Genomic DNA, 18,301 nt, shown 5'->3' on the forward strand with positions numbered 1-18,301 from the left:
TGTTTTTATGTCTTTCTTCTGAAGTGTTATCTCCTCCTGCTCCCAACCTCCTGGCTCCTCTGGAAAGTAAAATAATGAGGCTTTTAAATCTTGGGTACTTCTCAAGTTTTCATGCATCTTAGCTGTTTCTCCAAAGCCAGATAATATACATTTAAAAATAAAAACTTGACATATAATAATAAATTCTGTAGTTGTAATGACAAAGCTAAATACAGAACAATTAAATTTGCTTGGTCATCTCTTTGATTTAATCATTCCAAATGTGACTTTATGAACTTTGACTATCATATTAGTCTTGCTGTAGTTGTAAACTGTATAATTCTAACCTAATCTATTGAAATATTTATTGTTTTTTTTTTTTTTCTAAAGAGGCATACTTTTTTTCACTGAATGTTTCTTTGCCTAATTGTGCCCATGCCGATGGTTATTGAATATTCAACAACATGCATTTTACTCCCAGGTATTTCTTTCTTTTCTAAGTGAATTATCCTCAGGCATCATAAGCATGAAAGTGTCGATGACATATTTTGTTTATAGCACATAACATAAAACAGTATTTTGACAAATATTTGTTTAATTTATCTCATACTAATATGCTACCAATATAAGTTTCAGATTTAGTGTAAAATAAGGAGCTCCAAAAATAAAAAAAAATAAATAAAACAAAATGAAAAACTCATGTAGAGTAAGATTATGCTTATTACCAAGTATTTTCCCCTTAATAAAAAGCTTCAACAAATTCATTTTTATAAGCAGCATTTCAGGTATAGTTGTCTAGCCAAACAGAATGACAAGATCTGGACTACACAGCTATAAACACCTGCCTTGATAATCAGTAACAAGCAACCCCTGGAGAAAAACTTAGCAGAGGAAGCAGACATATTCTAATTGTTTCAGAAGGAATAAGTACCCTGAATCTTTAACTGCCTAAAGAATATCCTAGTGCTTACAACAAAATCTCGTGACTAGGAAAGCCCTAAGAAGTCCTCTAGACTCTGATTTTAAGGGCATCTTGCCTGCGACCCCATCGGGGAAATAAAAAGAATAAGGGGAAAAGAAAGAAATATCTCCAGAAGTCATTTGTATAACTTCAGAATATTCATATGTACTTGGAAGGCTTCAGACATTCAAACTGGAAACATCAAGACACAAAGTAACTACATTTGTAGGTTGTCTTATTCTTAGTATAAACTTCTTAGGTATCTTTGTAGGAACACCCTGTTCTCTGCAGAAACCACCTCACCACCTCACCTTTACAAATTCTATTCCTTCCTTCTTAGCTCTAAAAAGGTTTAATATGTAATATAAGAGGTGTGATATTGGGGTACTTACAAAGCAACAACATTAAATTGTAAGAAAACCTGACAAATGTTTCAGACTGAAAGGATGAGTGAGGGGTCCCTCTATTCCTTTTTTTGTTTTTTTACATTTTTTTTACATTTTTTACATTCCTTTTTATAATTGACATATAACATTTATTAGTTTCAGATGTACAGCATAATTATTTAATATTTGTATATATTGTGAAATGATCACCATAGAAGGCTAATTAACATCCCTCACCATATGTAGTTACAATTTTTTTTTCTGGTGATGAGAACTTTTAAGATCTACTCTCTTAGCAACTTTCAAATACAATATATAAGGTATTATTAACTGCAGTTGTAATGCTATATATAACATTTCCATAAGCTATTTACTTTATAACTGGAAATTTGTACCTTTTAACTCCCTTTACTCATTTCACCTGCTCCCTACACCTCCACTTCTGACTACCACCAATCTGTTCTGTTCATCTAAGAGCTTGATTTCTTTTTTAAGATTCTACATATGAGTGAGATCGTGCAATATTTGTCTTTCTTTGTCTCACTTTTTTCACTTAGCCTAACTCCCAAGGTCCATCCATATTGTGACAAATAACAAGACTTCATTATATTCTAAGGCTGAATAGTACTCGTGTGTGTGTGTGTGAGAGAGAGAGAGAGAGAGAGAGAGAGACAGAGAGAGAGAGAGAAAGAGATAGAATGATCACTTAATGAGCACTTAAATTGTTTCCATGTCTCAGCTATTATAAATAATGCTGCAGTGAACATGGAGGTTCATGTATCTTTTCGAGTTAGTGTTTTCATTTTCTTCAGATAAATATCTAGAAGTGGAATTATTGGATCCTTTTGTATATCTATTTTTAACTTCTTGAGAAAACTCCATACCATTTTCCATAGTGGCTGCACCAATCTCCATTCTCATCAAGGGCACACGCATCCCTTTTCTATACATCCTCATCAACACATGTTATTTCTTACCTTTTTGATAACAATAGCCATTCTAACAGGTAGGAAGTGATATCTCATTGTGGTTTTTATTTGTATTTCCCTTATAATTAGTGATGTCGAGCATCTTTCCATGAACCTATTGGCTATCTGTATGTCTTCTTTAGGAAAATATATATTTAGATCCTCTGTCTGTTTTTTTTTTTTTTTAAAGATTTTATTTATTTATTCATGAGAGATACAGAGAGAGAGAGAGGCAGAGACACAGGCAGAGGGAGAAGCAGGCTCCATGCAGGGAGCCCGACGTGGGACTTGATTCCGGGTCTCCAGAATCAGACCCTGGGCTGAAGGCGGCACTAAACCGCTGAGCCACCCAGGTTGCCCCCTCTGTCTGTTTTTTTTTTTTTTTTTCCTCTGTCTGTTTTTAATCAGATTTTTTTTCCTATTGAGTTTTGTGAGTCTCTTATATATTTAGATTAGAAACTCCTAACAGATACATGACTGGAAAATATCTTCTTCTAATCAGTAGGTTCCCTTTTCATTTTATTGGTGATTTCCTTTGCTATGCAAACACTTTTCTGTTTGGTATAGGCCAGCTTTTTGTTTGTTTGTTTGGGTTGAGTTGTTTTGTCTTGATTTAGTTTGGCTTGGCTTGGGTTAGTTTTTGTTTTGTTTTGTTTTGTTTTGTTGCTTCTGTTGTCTTTGCTTCTGGTGCAAATACAAAAAAAAAAATAATTATCACCCACACCTATGTTAAGGAATACCCCCCATTTTCTTCAGGCATTTCATGGTTTCAGGTCTTATATTCAAATCTTCAATCCATTTTGAGTTAATTTTTGTGTATGATGTAAGAGTCCTTTTACATTCTTTTACATGTAGCTGTCCAGGTTTCCCACCAGTTTATGGAGGAGACTGCCCTTTCCCAATTCAGAGTTACTATGTTCATGAGGAAGACAGTACCAATATAATTTTCTGGCTTGAGCATTTGAAATATGGCTGATGTAACTGAGGGAATTAAATTTTAGTATTATTTACTTTCAATTACTTTAAGTTTAAACTGAAAACACCATATGTGACTAGTGGCTACCATATTGGACAATGAAATTGTAAGACTCCAAGAATAACAGAAATTTTTAGCCAAAATATATCAACACACATAAATAAGGAAAACATAATTGAGGTCCATGACCGGAGGCTAAAATAAAAAAGGGAAGGTTCGGATAGCCTTCCTTAACCAATATTTAGTGTTGACCAGGTGAATGGTCTCTCAGGTGAGGTTCAGTTGACAGGCTTTCAGAAGCTTCCTAAAAAAACTATTGAGAGACCTTTGGAGGAATTTAAAGGAACACAGTAAGTTTGTACAAACTGACCAGATACAAGATCAGTGTTAGAAAAAAAAATATGTATTTTTTATAAAGATTTTATTTATTTATTCATGAGAGACACAGAGAGAGGCTTAGACACAGGCAGAGGGAGAAGTAACTCCCTGTGGGGAGCCTAATGTGGGACTCAATCCCAGGACCCTGGGATCACACCTGAGCCAAAGACCCATGCTCAACCATTGAGCCACCCAGGAGTCCCAGAAATGTGTATTTTAAAGGAGGTGGATGCATTGGGAAATGAAAACAGACCTTAGCCAGATGAAGAATTAATTCTGAGGGCAAGTATAGAGAAGAGGGGCTCTCATATTTATTAAATATACTGCTCTTGGTACCTATTGATCCACTCTAGGGTGATATTTTTGGAACTGAGTCTGACTTAAAACCATGTTTCTCTTATACCCTGAACTACCCTACCCACATGAGGACTAGAATAACAGAGTTGGACTTTAAGAGAAAGAGAGAAAAAGCAAGCCTCAGCAGGGTGTTTTTTCCTTGGTGTAAGCCATTTGAGAAGCCTAATTTTGATACTGTGAGAAATATATATACATATTTTTATCCTTAATAGATTTGTTTTATTTTATTATTATTTTTTAAAATTTAAGCTGCCTCTATGAATTTCCAATGCTTGCAGAAAAAAAATATATAATTAATGAAGTAAGTTATTTTTCTACTAATTCTTTCTGTTTGTAATGTTCTTCCTATAATTCTCCAGATGGAAGAATTCTATTTATAAGAATTTCGTACATTACTTCTTGTGAAGACTTCTAGAAGTCACAACACTGCTCTCCCCACACCCATATGAATCACTCTTTTATCTAATTTGTAACAGCCTTCAGGGTTAGCCACTGATGTATTTCTTTAAAATTCTCTCAGTCCACAGATTTATCGATCATTTACAATGAGCCAGATATTGAGCTAGGTATTGAAGGGGTACAAATATGTATATAATGTGATACGAACGAATATTTATACTTACTGTTGTGGAACGTTAGAGGAGGGAGTCATTGATTTTATCTAGGGAAATTGGAAAGGTCTCCAGCAAAATGTGATGTTTGAACTAACTAAATAAAGGAGACTAGGAGGCACCCAAGCATACGAGGTAATAGAGATAGGGACTGGCAAGTCAGTGAACATGGGAATTGAAAAGACATAAAGGAATGAGAAACTGCATAGAGAATTGTGAAATTTGGTAATATGGGCCCATATGCAATGTGAAGGTGAGCGGGAAAAAAAAAAAAGAAAGGGTTAGTCATGTAGGTTAGACAAGCAGGTTGATGCCAACTTGAAAACTTTAAAATACTCTTGTCACATTCATATATATATATATATATATATATATATATATATATATCTTATATAATATAATCAAATATATTATGTCCTCAACAAGATTGTGTTTTTATATCTTCTAAATGTCCTCATGTCTTTAAAGCTTATAGTTTCATTCTTTATAAAGGAGCATAAATATTAGAAAGAGAAAAACAGAAAGGAAACAATAGAAGATATAACCAATTTGGCAAGGAATAGATGAAGGGCTATTTTGTAGAATTAATACATACCTATATGATTTGAGGATCCACTTCAAACTTTTCTGTCTAGTGTTTAAAAAGAGTTCAGTATTTCTTTGGGTGAAACACTGACCATTTTTTTGAAGTCAAACTTAAAATTTCAAGTGTCTGGGAAGTTAGGTTAGAAATATATAAAATGAATTAATTTCTTTAGATTGGATGATAACATTAGTCACCAGAATAAAGTGTAGTAGGAAGCCTTAAAAGATAAATAAAAAGTATTCAGGAAAGGAGACAATTTTTATGTACATCAATTTCCTCTAAAAGCTTGGATAAGAGAACGTAAGCTTCTGGGAATGAATGAAGCTAGATTCAGAGGAGTATTAATATTTCATGAGTTTTTAACAATCACTTTCTGGGGAATTGAAAAGAGGTAGGGAGGCAAGGATAGAAGAAATGAGAAGGTAATTTATTCAGAAAAAAATATATATGCTATTGCAAAGGATCTCAAAGTTTGACAGTAAGAACATTTAAATAAAAGGAACCTATTATAGGATTTCAGTTCATTTCTAATATCTTCATCTAAGGTAGAGTATTACTGATATATAGAGAGATATATAGATACAAATATAGGCACATATATATATATATATATATAGTGTGTGTGTGTGTGTGTGTATATACATATGTGTATGTGTATAAAAACAATCCAAGGATAATCTCATTGCTTATGATTTTATATTTCATCCTATCTGAATTGACAATATTAAAAATTGTGATGGAGGAAATATGTTTGCTTAATTCAATTCTACTTCCCCCTTCCTAACAGAACCTCATTTGTGCTTAATATTCCTCTGAGGTAAGATGATACTACTTCAGAATTAAAGCCAGTCATGAAATCCTATTTCTCTTGATAGGGATTGTTTTGAAGATATGAACCCTAAGACATTTTCTAAGAATGAGTTCTAGGCTTTTGTGAAAGAAACACTAGAGGTGGAAATCAGGGGGTTTTGTTGTTGTTGCTGTTGTTGTTGTTGTTGTTGTTGTTGTTGTTGTAGACATTGTCATTTTTGATATTGTACAGGAAAGTGTTCGTTCAGCAGGCCTATGTTGGTCAAATCTTAAACATTTCTAAGGACTGTTCTCAGGACTGGCCCGTAGCCAGCTTCTAGCTCCTGAGCGTTGAGACCTTGGAATGTTCTACTTGATAAGAGTTTCTTTGTAAGCCTGAGGCACTGGACCATGCTGTTCCAGTCTGACCAGAGAGTTTATGCTAGCTAGCAACGTGATTTGTGGTTTCTGCTCTGCGGAGTCTGGAGTCTGCGAAGCTGATGTCAATCAGGCAGGTGCTACATGGCCTAAGTGACTGATCCCCAATCAAAATCTGGACACAAAGCCGCAGGTGAGCTCGTCTCATTGGCAGTACTTCGAGTGCATTGTTAAATATCCTTCCTGGGAAAGTTAGACACATTTGTGCAACCCCCCTGGGAAGGAACATCTGGAAGTTTATACTTGATTTCTGTCAGACTTTGCCTGCCTGCCTTTTTCTCTTTGCTGATTTTAACTATAAATAATTAGAGTTTAAACTATAGCCATGAGGATAATAGCTTTTGAGTTCTGTGAGTCCTTCTAATGAATCATTGAGCATAAAGATGGTCTTAGAGACACCACCCCCACCCCCACCCCACCCCCGCCCTGACACATATCTGATATCTGATGTTAGCTCTTGAGGCCACTGGGTAAATCAGCCGTAGAATAAAGCCAGTGCTATAAAAAATACAGTCTTATTTTTTTTTTCTTCAGGAAATTATGTTTTCCTAATCATCTACCATGTAGATTTGGGAAATAAAGACATTTTATTATCATTGATGTAAGGTCAAAGAGATTTTTCTTTTTACAGAAAATCAAACAAATTGCTGAAGTATATTTGATACACAAAACGTTGCACATATTTATTATATACGTGTTGAATGGTAATAGCACTTAGCATGAGTTCTATCCTTTCAGCAAATTTTAAGTGTACAACACTGTATTATTAATTGTTGTGCTATGATGTACAATGGATCTCTAGAACTCATTTTAACTATGCCCTTTACCCACTGAACAGCATTTATCCATTTCCTCCTCCCCAGATCCCTTCGGCAGTCACCATTCCATTCTCTGCTTCCGTGAATTTGCTATTTTAGGAGGAATCATACAGCATTTGCCCTTGCATGATTGGCTTATTTCACTTAGCATAATCTCTTCCAGGTTTACCCATGTTGCTGCAAAAGGCAGGATTGTTTTTTTTTTTTCTTTTTTAAAGCTGATTAATCACTGTGATTTTCCAAAAAAAAATTCTGTTTCGTACTTTAGCAGATAAATACCTTTGGATGAGGACAAAGAAAGACTCAGAATATAATCAATTCTTACATATATATGTGTGTGTGTGTGTGTGTGTGTGTGAATAATGAGTTGTAACAGAGTCCCATGCTAGCCGCCTGGTGAATGTTCAACCACCAGTAGTCCCCAGATAAATGCTGGAATAGGAAAGTATCTTTATCATTGTTATGAGATTGTTTTAATTAATTGCTATTTTTTTTCACCTGTATTGGTTGAACGTTAATGAATATTATAATTCTATTGCCCAAATCACCCAACTAAAGGAGGAGAATCAGTTTGTAAGTGTAAGTCCATCTTGTGCCCAAGATTGAGAATCCGAGAAACCACCAAGGAGCCGACCCGATGCAAGTGCACAAGGGTTCATTTGCAAGCTCGAGCTTGGGTCCAAGTGCACCCAACACAGCAGAGCAGGGAGTTGGACCCCGAAGTGGGTTACAGCTGGGTTTTATATAGGCTGGTCTAGGGGATTTTCAGAAGGGGTGGAGGAATTTCTCAAGTTCTGTTTACATTCTGATATGGAGCTTAAGGGCATTGAGCTCTGTTCTGATTCTAAAATGGGAATTTCTACCACGGGGGTGGGCTCTGTTGTCTTTCTGATACGGGATTCTCTGCCGAGGACATTCTGCAGTTTTTCCTGTAAAGTTCAGCTCTTATTCACAGGGGCCTAAGATGGCTGTACTTGTGCTAATGCTAAACTTTAGGTGGGATGGCCTTAATTTTTCTTGGCCTCCACACATCTCAGTACAAACCCATACCAGTTGTTTTATATCATAGAGCTTGTCTTCATTGCCCCTCTCTTTCTATGCCAGTATTTCCCTTTCCTCCCTACACATTCATTTATTTAGTCATCCATGCACTTATTAAGTATATTTTGGATGCCTATTAAGATTCAGGTATCAAACTCAGGACTGGGACAGCAATGATGGGGAAAAAAAAGGAACAGACACTTCCTGCTCTGATGAGATGTCAAACAAGTTATCATTCTATATAAATGCATAATTTGAAAATGAAATAAGCATTATTCATGAGAGGAAAATGACATCATATATCAAAGATACACTGACTATCACAGAAGGCGTTTTTGAAAAAAAAAATAGTACATTAGATGAGATGACCAAAATTATTATGAATTAACCAGGCCAGGGTATAGGACTGTGCTTTTCAATACCCTAGCTGCTAGTCATATGTATCTATGGAGCACTAGAAATCCCAGAACAAAATGAGATACAAAGGAAGTGTAAAATACACTCTGGCCTTCCAAGACTGAGTACAAAAAGGAGGATGAAAATTATGCAGCAGAGAAGACGATGGCCCCTCTAGGATGAGCCACCATGCCCAACAACATCCACTGGCTTCTCCCTGGAAGAGAGAAAAGCTTTTTGAAAATGTTTTCCTGGAAACCTGGAGTACAGATTTTATGCTCACTTTTTAAAGAAGAGATATGATTAAGAAACATAAACATGGAAGTTATTTGGGATCTAGTAGGCATGTGAATGTGATTCAAAGGGAATTTAAATCACATTGGAATAGTTTCAATAGTAAACAAAAGGCAAAAAAAAAAAAAAAACAAAGGTAAGTGGAAAGTATAAATGTTTTTCTTTTTTTTTAAACAGTTTAAGAGGTAGAAAAGAGAGATCCTAGAAGAAGAGGAGGAACACTTCAAGGTCTTTTTGTCTGCTTGTTTTTAGTCATATTTTTAAACTTATTTTTATTTACTGTTTTTTAAGAAGCCAGTACAACATTTTATTTCATGCCATAAGTCATTATGCCAATGAATTTCTAAAAAAAAAAAAAAAAGATAGGTTCCCCCCCCAAAAAAAAGAGAAATATTTAAGTATTATAGTGCTAGTTGCTTTAAGAAAGCTCACTCAAACTTGGTATTTTATACAAATTATGAAAAATTGTTGCAGACAGAATCTAGAGATTTATATTTATTCTATGGATATTAATCCTTTATTTTAACTTCATACTTGTTTGGCAAGTTTTTATTTATTTTTTTTGCGACACAATTGCTTCTTTTTAAAATATATTTTGTATTTGAGTATAGTTGTTACGTGTTACATTAGTTTCAGGTGTACAACTTTTTTTTTTTTAAGATTTTATTTATTTATTCATGAGAGACAGAGAGAGAGAGAGAGAGCGAGAGAGAGGCAGAGACCCAGGCAGAGGGAGAAGCAGCCTGGGACTGAAGGGAGCCTGACGTGGGACTCAATCCTGGGTCTCCAGGATCACTCCTTGGGCCAAAGGCGGTGCTAAGCCACTGAGCCACCCAGGCTCCCCTCATGTGTAAGACTTAATGATTTGACGAGTTTAAACATTATGCTATTTTCAGCACAAGTGTAGCTACCATCTTTCCCATTTCAATGCTATTACAATATCATTGACCATATTCTTTATCCTCTGCTTTTTATTCCTGTGACTTACTGATTCCATAACTGGTGGTCTGCATCTATTCTCACCTTTACCTGTTTTGCCCAACTCCCCCTCCACCCCACAACCCTCAGTTCTCTGTATTTATAGTTCTGATTCTGTGTTTTTGTTGTTGTCATTCATTTTTTTAGGTTTAATTCATAAGTAGAATCATATGATATTTTTCTTTCTCGATTTATTTAACTTAGTATAATACCCTCTAGGTCCATCCATGTTGTCTCCAAAGGCACAATTTCATCCTTTGTACAGCTGTGTAATTTTCTATTATACATATACCCATTTTTCTGTATCCATTTGTCTATTGACGGACACTTTGGCTGCTTTCATTTCTTGGCAATTGTAAAGCTGCAATAAACATAGGGGTGCATATATCTTATTGACTTTGTGTTTGTTTTCCCCAATAGTGGAAATATTGGATCATAAGGTATTTCTATTTTTAATTTTTTGAGGAACCTCCATATTGTTTTCCTCAGTGGTTACACCAGTTTGCATTCCTACCAACAATGCACAAGGGTTCCTTTAACTCCACATCATTACCAACAATTATTGTTTCTTGACTTCTTGATTTTAGTCATTCTAACAGGTTTGAGGGGATATCTCATTATGGTTTTGATTTGCATTTTCCTGATGATGAGTGATGTTGAGCATCTTTTCATGTGTCTTCCCTGGAAAAATGTCTATTCAGGTCCTCTATTCATTTTTTAATGAGATTGTTTTTTTAGTGTTGAATTAATACCTTCTTTATATATTCTGAATATTAATCCTTATCCCATATGTCATTTGCAAATATGTGCTGTCATTCAGTAACTTACTGTTTTCTTGATTGTTTCCTTCATTGTGCAGAAGCTTTTTATTTTGATGTAGTCCCAATAATTTATTTTTGTTTTTGTTTCCCTTGCCAGAGAAGAAATATCTAGAAAAATGTTGCTATGGCTGATGTTAGAGAAATTACTGCCTGTATTCTCTTCTAGGATTTTTTTTATGGTTTTATGGTTTCAGATATCACATTTAGGTCTTTAATCTATTTTTAGTTTATTATTGTATATGGTGTTAGAAAGTATTCAGTTTCATTATTATATATATATATATATATAGCTGTCCAGGTTTCCCAGCACCACTTATGAAAAAGACTGTCTTTTACCCACTGTATATTCTTGCTTCCTTTGTCATAGGTTAATTTACTATATGAGTTTACTTCTGAGGTCTGTTCTGTTCCATTGATCTATGTATCTGTTCTTGTGCCATTACCATACTCTTTTGATTTCTACAGCTTTGTAGTATATCTTGAAATCCAGAATTGTTAATACCTCCAGCTTTGTTCTGTTTCTCAAGATAACTTTGGCTATTTTGGGTCTTCTGTGATTCCATACAAATTTTAGGATTATTTGTTGGTTTTGTGAAAAACTCTGTTGGTATTTTGATAGGAATTACATCAAATCTTTAGGTTGCTTTGGTTAATATGCACATTTTGACAAGATTAATTCTTCTAATCCATGAGCATGGAATATCTTTCCATTTGTGTCATCTTCAGTTGACACAAAGATTAAGTTTATTCCTAGGGATTTTATTCTTTCTGGTGTAATTGTGAATAGTGTTTTTACTTGTCTTTCTGCAATTTCATTACTTGGGTATAGAAACGCTACCAATTTGGGGTATTAATTTTATATTCTACCACTTTAGTGAATTCACTTATTATTTCTAATAGTCTTTTTGTAGAGTCTTTAAGATTTTCCAGGTACAGTATCATGTCATCTACAAATAGTAACAGTTTAATTCCTTCTTTTTCAATATGATATCTCTTATTTCTTTTTCTTCTCTGATTGCTGTGACAAGGACTTCCAGCACTATGTTGAAAAAAGTAATGAAAATGGACATCTTTGTCTTGTTCCTGACCTTAAAAGGGAAGCTCTCAGTTTTTTACTGTTGAGGAAGATGTTCGCTATGGGTTTTTCCTATACAGCCTTTATTATGTTGAAGTATGTTCTCTCAAACCACATTTGTTGAGAGGTTGTCTGTTTGTTTGTTTTTCTAATGATAAATGGATGTTGAATCTTGTCAAATGTTTTTATGCACCTTTGAAGGTGATCATATGATTTTTATCCTTCATTATGTTTATGTGGTGTATGACATTGATTTATTTGCATGTTTGCATCCTGGGAATAAATCCCACATGATGGTGGTGAATAATCTTTTTAATGTATTGTTATATGCAGTTTGCTAATGTTTTGTTGAAGCATTTTCATCTATGTTCATTAGGGATACTGGATTGTAGTTTCCTTTTGTTGCGGTGCTTTTGTCTTTGCCTAGTTTTGGTGTCAAGGTAATGCTGCCCTCATAGAATGTATATGGAAGCTTTTGTTCCTCTTCTATTTTTTTCCCTCTATCTAAGTATTAACACTTCTGTAAATGTCTGATAGAATTTACTTGTGAATCCATTTAGTCCTAGACTTTTGTTTTTAGTACTTTTTGATTATCAATTCAATTTTGGTAATCAGTCTGTTAATATTTTCTATTTCCTCTTGGTATAGTTGTAGAAGATCGTATATTTCTAGGCATTTATCTACTTTCTAAGTTGTCCAGTATGATTGCATGATTTTTCATAGCATTCTCATAATCCTTTGCATTTCTGTGGTATCAGTTGTTACTTCTCCTTTCGCATTTCTGATTTTATTTATTTTTTGTCCTTTTTCATTTTTCTTGATGGGTCTGGCTAAGGGTTTGTCGATTTTATTTATTTTTTCAAAGAACCACTCTTGGTTTCATTGAATTTTTTTTCTACTGTTTTTTACTTTCCGTTTCATTTATTTCTGCTCTGATCCTTATTATTTCCTTTCTTCTACTCACCTTGGACTTAATTTGTTCTTTTTCTAGTTCCTTTACACATGAGGTTAAATTGCTTATTTGCATCTTTTTCTTGTTTCTTGAGGTAGGCCTGTATTGTAATATCCTTTCATCTCAGAACTGCTTTCACTCTCTCCCAGAGATTTTGGACTATTGCGTTTTCATTTTCATTTGTCTCCATGTATTTTTTATATTTCTTCTTTGATGGCTTTATTGACCCATTGATTATTTACTGTCATGTAGTTTAGTCTCCTTGCATTTGTGTTTTTTCTCATTTTTTTCTTGTGATTTATTTCTAGTTTATATTGTGGTCAGAAAAGACATGGTATGATTTCAACCTTCTTAAATTTATTGAGGCCTGTTTTATGGTCTAATATGTGATATGCTCTGGAGAATGTCCCATGTGCATTTAAAAAGAATGTGTATTCTGCTATTTTTGGATGGAATGTTCCATGTATATCTATTATGTCAATCTGGTCCATTGTGCCATTCAAAGAAATTGTTTTCTTATTGATTATCTGTCTAGATTATCTATCTATTGATGTAAGTGGAGAATTAAAGTCCCCCTACTAAAATAAATAAATAAATAAATAAATAAATAAATAAATAAATAAATAAATAAATTCCTCTATTTATAATACTGATGTATTACTATTAATTTCTCTTTTTATGTCCATTAATATTTGCTTTATGTATTTAGGTGCTCCAGTGTTGGAGGCATGGATATTTACAACTGTTACATTTTCTTGTTGGATTGATCTCCTTATCATTATGTGATGCCCTACTTTGTCTCCTGTCACCATCTTCGTTTTAAAATGTTTTGTCTGGTATAAGTATTGCTACCTCAGCTTTTTTTTTTTTTTTTTTTTTTTTCACTTCCACTTGCATAGTTAATGTTTTTCCAACCTTTCACTTTCAGTTTGTATGCATCTTTAGGTCTGAGGTGAGTCTCTTATAGACAGAATATAGTTAGATCTCATTTTTTTATCCATTCCACCATCCTATGTCTTTTGATTACAATATTTAGGCCACTCACATTTAAAATAATTATCAAATGATTGTACTTATGGACATTTTTTTTCAATTTATTTCGGTCTATCTGGTATTCTTTGTTCCTTTCTTCTTCTCTTCTCTCTTCCTTTTTGATCAGTGATTATCTATAATGATTTATTTGGTTTTCTTTCTCTCTCTATTTTTTTGTGTATGTATCATAGATTTTGGGTTTGTGGTTACCATGAGGTTCATATATAACATTTTAAGTAAATAGCAGTCCTTATTAATTTGGTAGTCATTTAAGTTTAAACACATTCTTGAGGGAGGAGGAAAAAGAAAAAAGGAAAAAAAACTTTCTTTTACTTGCCTTTTTACTTTCTTCTCCACATTTTATGTATATGTTGTCATATTTTACATCTTTTTATTCATATTATTCTTATGCCTAATTATGGCCATTTCTTTTCAACTTAAAGAAGTCCCTTTAAGATTTCTAATAAGGCTAGTTTATTGCTGATAAGCTCCCTTATCTTTTGTTTATCTTGGAAACTCTTTATCTCTTCTTCATATCTGAATGATAACCTTGCCAAGTAGAGTATTCTTGGTTGTAGGCTTTTTCCTTTCAGCACTTTAAATATATCAAGCCGCTTTCTTTTGGCTTAAAGAATTTCTGCTGAAAAATCAGCTGATGCCTATTAAATTTTCTCTTGTAGGTAACTTTTTGTTTCTTTCTTGCTGCTTTTAAGATTCTCTCTTTATCTTTAACTTTTGGCTTTTTAATTCTTATATGCCATGGTATGAACCATTTTGAGTATCTTGCTAAAACTGTCAGTGCTTCTTGGACTTGATGTCTATTTCCTTCTGTAATTTAGAGAAGTTTTCAGTTATTATTTCTTCAAATAAATTTTCTACACCTCTCTTTTTTGGGGGGGTGGGGGGACACCTATAATACAAATGTTCTTCAGTGATCTCTTAATCCTCATTTTTTTAAAAATTCTTTTCTCTTTTTGCTGTTCAGCTTGTGTGCTTTTCATTACCCTGTCTTCCTGATCACTGGTACATTCTTCTGCATCCTCTAATCTGTTGATTCTCTCTAGCATGTTTTTTATTTCAGTTATCGTATTCTTCAACTCTGGTTCTTTCTAATATTTGCTATCTCTATTGAAATTCTCATGAGTTCTTCCATTTTTTTTTCTCTCCAGCCTGATGAGTAGCTATATAATCATTACTTAAATTCTTTATCAGACATATTCCTTATCTCTGTTTTATTTAGTGTTTTTTCCAAGATTTTTTTTCCTTGTTCTTTCTTTGAGTATATTCCTCTGTCTCCCCATTTTGCTTGACTTCTGTGTTTGTTTCTATGGATTAAGTGAAACAGCTACTTCTATAGTTGTAGCGGTCTTGTGTATAACGTTCCCTATGCAGACTGCGTGCTTGATGACTTGCTGGCTGGCTGGACCTATGGGTGTTTATGTTTATTATTCTTTTAAACCACAACTTTTTCCAGAAAAAAAATAATAATAAAAGAAAAAAGAAGTAAAGAATAAAGAGAACAAGGAAGAAAAGAACAAAACCAAAAAAAAAAAAAAAAAAAAAGACAAGACAAAATATAAAAATTTAAAAACCAAAACAGCAACACAACAAACCACAAAACTAAGGCTTATTTTATGTGCCCCAGCACCATAAAGTGGCTGGTGTGGATTAGTAGACCCTGGGCTCACAAGCCCACCATGATGAATGGACTTACCTACTATGATGTCCAGACCTTGCTCTAGTCCAGATTTTTAAGGTAAGGTGAGAATGTAAAACATGTTGTTCTCCAGTCCCTCTGACCTTGAAAGCTTTTCTGTGGGTCCTCTGTCTCTTGCCAGAGTTCTAGTGTTCTCTTTTATATGCTAGTTTCTCTTTTAAAGTAGGGCTTTTTTCTATACCCAAGGACAGAAGGACCTATCTGTTCTGGGTTCCTCAGTACAATCCCTCCCCACAGCGATTTGCAGTGTTGGGGTAAAGGTTCCATTTGTTACTGCATGTTCATTCTCTCTTACTATTCCTTTGCTATTCTATCTTTGGTTGTTCAGTAGTTGTTTAGTCAGCTCTCAGTTCTTTAGGAAGAACTGTTGTATAAATAGGTGTAATTTGGTATGTTCTGTGGAGGAGGTGAGTTCAGGGCCTTCCTATAACACCATCTTAAACCATAACTCTCAAGAAAGTCATATTTAAGTATGATCCATGAGAGAGAATGTGAATATGAACATAAATATAAAAAAGAGGTAACTGAGAATGTAAGGGTAAGTTTTCAGAGGAGCAGTTATTTGATATCTCAAAGTATAGTGGAAGGACCAGTTTCCTTGGCAAGTTACTTAATATTCTATATTAATCTCTACTTAATCACATCATACTGTATCTTTAGGATATTGTCTTCTGACTGCCAGCTAGCCAATGTTGTAAAAAGTGTCACTCTTTTGGGATAATATAGTTTGACCTCCTAAGACATTCAAGTAGCACACCCCTAGTGCCCAAAAGAATGACACACAAGTAAAGAAGGCATAATAGTAGAAGAAATGTGGGTAGCATCCCTGAAACCTTACCTTTGTATTCTACTCTGTGCTTTCCAGCATACAACTGATCCTAGATTTAGTATTTTGAAGACCTGAATAGAGATGCAACTGAGTTTTCTAAAGTTCTCTTTTATATACTTACTTCCTCCCTTTTTTCTATGAGTTCCTTATTAGTCTAAAGCCATCCACAGGGAGGCTGTCAGAATATTGTAAAATTAGAATTTTTTCCAAGTACTGTGATTGCACTATTCACCTTATTCACTATATTCTATAATTATTATTTAATGATTAACTCAATAATATAACACTTTCTCAAACTCCAGAGTGCTTTTTACATAATTAATACGTAGAAGGATTAATTTCTCCACTATTAAGATTTAAGGTTGATTGTAGAAATCATTACAAGTACTTCTAAGACATTATATAATAGTTAAGAAAATAAAAGAAGGGTGGTTACCTGTTTAATGCCAAAAGAAAATAAACTTTCTGAGTCCAAAGCAAAGTCTAGCTCTAATGCCCCAATGGAGTTATCCTTTTGAGGGAATGGGCCACATAATCTTTCATATACCATTGACTGGGCTTTGCATTTCAACACTCCAACAGAAAATGTGTGTTTTTAGGAGGTGAGACATGCAGTTGAATTGGTTCAGAGCCATGTATAACAATGAGTCAGACTTCATTGCCATTCCTAAGAGCCCATTTGCAAGGATCTATGCAAGTGGGTACTTGTTTCACATTTTGGGAATGATTGTTCAATAATATGTTAGTTCAAAGAACTAATTATTTTTACCTTTTAAATATCCTCTTCCTTTTTCTCTACCATCAGTTAGAGAACTTTCATGAGAAAAACAAGATTTAGGCCTTATTCACAAATTCAAAGCTATGCATGAGAAGCCAGCCATGGAGCATGATGCACATTCTACATTCTCAGACATAGCCTAAAGTCTTTTCAGACTAGGACAGTTAATTTAGTAGCTCATTAGTAAATAAACGGATTTCATAGCACCTGTTTCTAGTACCAATTCTTATGAAAAGCAAGAACCAAGACCTGAGAGCTCATAAGGTAGCCTACGTGTGGGGGGAAAAAAATGAATTTACATAGAGTTTTGAATCTCCTTTTGAAATATTGGAAAATTTGTCAACATGACACCTTTTCACAATTGATTGAGCATAGGTAATAGATGCCCTTCCTTTTTTTTTTTTAAGATTTTATTTGTTTATCCATGAGAGACATAGAGAGGCAGAGACACAGGCAGAGGGAGAAGTAGGCTCCTTGCAGGAAGCCTGATGTGGGGCTCAATCTGAGGACCCCAGGATCACGACCTGAGCCAAAGGCAGATGCTCAATCACTGAGCTATCCAGTGCCCCTAGATGCTCTTCTTTAGAGAGGGTATTCTCCATGTCCATATATTTCTTACTGTCCCTCTGACACTGAATTCTAGTGTGAACTTACTCTTCTGCTGACCCATTTCATTGATACCTCATAATTGTCTGAGTCCTGTAAATATCTTAATTGGCAACCCCTAATCAAAAGAAAAATTCTCTAAACATCTTGCATGAAAACAGCTATTTTACAATTTCATTAAGCATTGACTTCACTAGGATGAGAGTGGGACGAGAATTCATAGCAGAAAAACAGGATACTAAGGTGTAACAGTAGTCTCTGCCAGCATCCATAAATTGACTGTAGGCTAGTTCTGAAACCCAGTTATGCAAGCCATTTTAACCTACCTAGTGTGGGAAATAAACAACCAGTGCCATATGGATAAAGGAAATTATGAAAAAAATCTCTAAAATTGTGATTGTGGTCATATTATGTGCTAACACTGAGCTATTGTTTTCTAAAAGAGGCAGTTTGTATCATGTGGTGCTTATGAGGAAAGAAAACTTGAATACAGATTTCATCCTCATTTGCATTACTTTTTTCTTAAACTAATGAA

The sequence above is a fragment of the Canis aureus genome, chromosome 35 (genome assembly GCF_053574225.1).
Source record: "Canis aureus isolate CA01 chromosome 35, VMU_Caureus_v.1.0, whole genome shotgun sequence".
NCBI lineage: Eukaryota > Metazoa > Chordata > Mammalia > Carnivora > Canidae > Canis > Canis aureus.